This window comes from Zosterops lateralis (genome assembly GCF_965231275.1).
Source record: "Zosterops lateralis genome assembly, chromosome: 2".
Classification (NCBI taxonomy): domain Eukaryota; kingdom Metazoa; phylum Chordata; class Aves; order Passeriformes; family Zosteropidae; genus Zosterops; species Zosterops lateralis.
Genome location: NC_139763.1, coordinates 113213582 through 113217607, shown reverse-complemented (window position 1 = coordinate 113217607; position 4026 = coordinate 113213582).

Sequence of the window (4026 nt, the reverse complement as noted above, 5' to 3'; positions counted from 1 at the left end):
CCAGCGAGGGCGAGTTCTCCAACTCTGTTGAATTGCCTGCAGCAGAGCTGAAAAGGACCCTCCTCCTTCACGGTGCACGGGCAGCCAAAAACCCCTCGAGCAAATATTGAAAGAGCTGATTAATAAAGGCGTTTTAAGGAGATTAATATTTTCTCTGCCCATTTTTATTCATAACACCTCCCACCACAGCAGGGTACCCAGCGCCCCATCCAGCCTGGACCTGAATGGTGCCAGCGATGGGGCGGGCACAAGCTGCCTGGGCAGCCCACACTCCTCACCACCCAAATCCAGACTTCAATACTCTCAGTAAATATACATAGCCTGAAGAAATTCAGAGTACTCCAGAATCCTTTTACCCTGGAGGTCGCCACAGCCTTTCTAGATGGCAGCATTCCCGTTTTTCAGGGAGCATGGCACATACACTTCGGCCCCCAGCAGCCCCTATCCCCCAGGACACTGCACCATCAGAGGCTCTGAAGGGATCACTAACAGCATTAGGCTCTTCAGAAAACATAAAAAGGCATAAAAGCAAACTAACCCCAGCCCAGACAAACCCCGAGGCTCTGAAAAATCCACAATATAAGAGGATTGTCAATAGCACACATAGTCTATATATTTACAGAAGAAAAGCTGTCCAAATGAATGCATTGATTTTAAACTATTTCCTATGCAGGTCACAGGAAAAAGTCGGCAAAAGTTTTTTTTTAAAAGATCAAAAAGTATGTACACTGCCACTGAGCCCTCCAGTGAAGACTTCCAGATTCTTAGTTTAACTAGATGGGCCATATATGAAATAGAAACTTTTAAAATATTGTAGTACAAACTGAACTTCAGGTCAAAACAGAACTTCAAGTATTTTAGTTGCATTCCTCATCATTAGGCTTTTCACTATGTAAGATATTCAGACAGCAAAGGTTTCAGTTTCATCACATCTGTGTTCATTTGCAATGTGTTTGATGTAATTTAAATCTATCTTTCTTCAGTGTAGGAGACCTGAATCAGTTGGACGGATGCTGAAATTTATAATTCTGGGGCTTAACATGTAAAAGTAGATTCCCACATGCAGTCCCGCTGCACGTGCTGCTGGAACACTTGCTATCACTGCAGACCTGTGCACAGTGTTCCGTGAGAGGACACTGTGCTGGTGTCAAAGAAAGCCTAGTGCCAAATCCAGCTCTACCAGGTGAGACACGGAGCTCCATCATTCCCTTCAGGGAGACCACTAATCATCAGAGGAGCTTTCCCAATACAATCTTACACCTTTTAATGATGTCTGAGATGGCCACAAGACCAAAACTTATGATTTAATGCAGAATCACAGACTGGGCTGGGTTAGAAGGGACCACAGTAGGTCATCTGGTCCAACTTCCCTGCTCAAGCAGGATCATCTCAGAGCACGTGGCACAGGATTGCATCCAGATGGTTCTGGGCTCTCTCCAGTGACGGAGACTCCACATCCTCTCTGGTTGATCTGTTCCAGTGTTTGGTCACTGCACAGTGACAAAGTTCTTCCTCATGTTCAGGTGGAACTTCCTGTGCATCAGTTCCTGCCCCTTGTCTCTTGTCCCATTGCTGGGCACCACTGAGCAGAACCTGGTCCATGCTCTGAGCCCTCCCTTCAGGCACTGACAGACACTGATGAGGTCCCCTCTCAGCCCTCTCTTCTCGAGGCTGAACAGCCCCAGCTCCCGCAGCCTTTTCTCCTAAGAGATGCTCCATCCCTTCATCATCTTTGTCATCCTCTGCTGGAGCTGCTCCAGGACCTCCATGTCTTTCTTGGACTGAGGAGCCCAGGACTGGACACAGCACTCCAGATGTGCCTCACCAGGGCTGAGCAGAGGGACAAGGATTGCTCCCTGACCTCCTGACAATGCTCTTCCCAATGTATCTCTGGATCCCATTGGCCTCCTTGGCCGCAGGGCACGCATTTTTGTTTATCCCACAGGCATTTTTGTGATGTCATGACAGGAAGGTTTCTTACTGAGAACTTCTTTCCAGAGGAAGCACTACTAGTGAAGGGAAGGAGTCACACCCTGCAAAGACCTCTTCATCAGGGAGCTGAAATATAAGCAGGCCATCCATCCTTCCCTTACCCAACAGGGCTTGTACCCTATGAAAGGAGAGGCTCAGAAAGGACTTGAACTAAAAATGAGCTCACAGGTATGACACTACACAGGACTGTGGCAAAGCTGGCACTCAGCTGAGGAAGCAGATGGCTGAGACTCAGCTGGTGACAAGGAGGGGAACAGCCAGTGTGCAGACAGTGACTACAGTGGAAAAGATGGGGTTCTGTCCAACTGTTTTCAGCTGTCCCTATTTCAAAAAAAGGCATGCCTATTCCCTTAAGGTTACTGTCCAAAATACACACTTCCCCTCTTCCACAGTAGAGAGCCCCATTCTATCATTTCTCATGGACATACTCAGCTTTACCTACATTATTGAGATGCACTGAGTCTCCTCTGGCCAAAGAGCCTGCGGTTAATCTGCAGAAATCCTGATGGAGTAGCTCTGTCCACTCACATCTCTGAGTGTGTGTCTGTAGCTGACACCACGTGCCACATCTTTTCTGAACTCTGCGGGGATTGAAATCCACAACACTCTCCTCCCTCTGGAAAGAGGTGTTAGACTACAGTTCTTAGAAGCCCTCAAAATTTACTTGTTGTCCAGCACTTCTCTGTAGACATTCTTTGCACAGCACCCTTTTTATAGATGGCTTCTTGAACAGCATTTGCAACCACTCCAAATTATTCATTCTTGACAGCAGAAATAACTGAAGACATACAAGTTTAAACCTGGCTGTATTACCTGTGTCTCTTCCTCTCTTAGTCAGAGCTTACCAGTATTTGGTATCTATCTTAAACCTCCTGTAGCTCTCTTTGCCACACAACTGGTCTTTTCCTTGGAAAAAAAAACAAAGGGAAAAAAACCCAAAAAAACCCCAAGCAATAAACAAAATTCTAGTTTGCCCTGAACCAACTACTTAGTTTTAGAATTGCCTTGGTTGGGGACTGTAGGGAGTTAGCCAGGTAATAGCATAGACATAACTGAGAATAATTACTGCAAAGTTTCACAACTTCACTGAACTGCCAGAAAATTCCCATTGGAATGAATAATACTTTCTTGCTTAACACCAAGAACTGACATTAGGCATTTACAAAACAAGCCTATCCAAAGAAAACATAAAATTACTACAGAGCAAATAAAAATTCACCATAAATACTTTTAAATCAGTATGTTTAGAACAAAGACAGAAGGACAAACATTATCCATGCAGGTCCCCTCCTGAAGGGATTGTGACCAGTTCAAACACTTACCAGATCTTACCCAGAAACTTCTACTTTCCTAATCTTGTGGGGATATGTGTCAAGGAAGAAGAGTAAGGACTGCAGAGTTACTGACTGAAATCAGCACAGCAGGAAAAGCTGCTTTTTGCCAGAAGTTATGTTTGAATGCAGTTTTAGTAATTCAAGACAAAGTAAAAAGATCAGGGTAAACTGAAAATTACTACACAAGAGCAACAGCCTCTACAGCCTTCATAAACTAGGATAGTGCTGAGATACAGTGCACAAGACACCCCTCACACACTGCTCAGTTCAGAGTGCTCAGTGAAGTCAGGCTCCAACAAATTATTTCCTTTTTTCTTTTTTTTTTTTTTTTTTGACATGCCAAGACATGGTACAGAAAAACTCTGCAGTTTACTTAGCTTTGGCTAATTATCCATAAGCTCCCTCTTTCAGGCTCTCATATGCTGAGATGCCAGACAGTATGCGTGTGGATAGTGTTATGTGACCTGCAGATCCTGCATAGACATTTCCAGGAAAAGCAAGACAGAAACTGAAGCTCACACTAATCAGATGGAAGCAGAGGAATCCTGGTTCTGTATCCTGGTGGTGAAGGTACAGTGGGGTTAGTTCAAGTTGATGGTGAATCAAAGATTTAACCAACTACAAAGCCTAAAAAGTGAATATTCAAGTGGCTTCACCGGGGAACAACAGGGGAAGGAGAAATAAAAAGTGAAAGAATGAA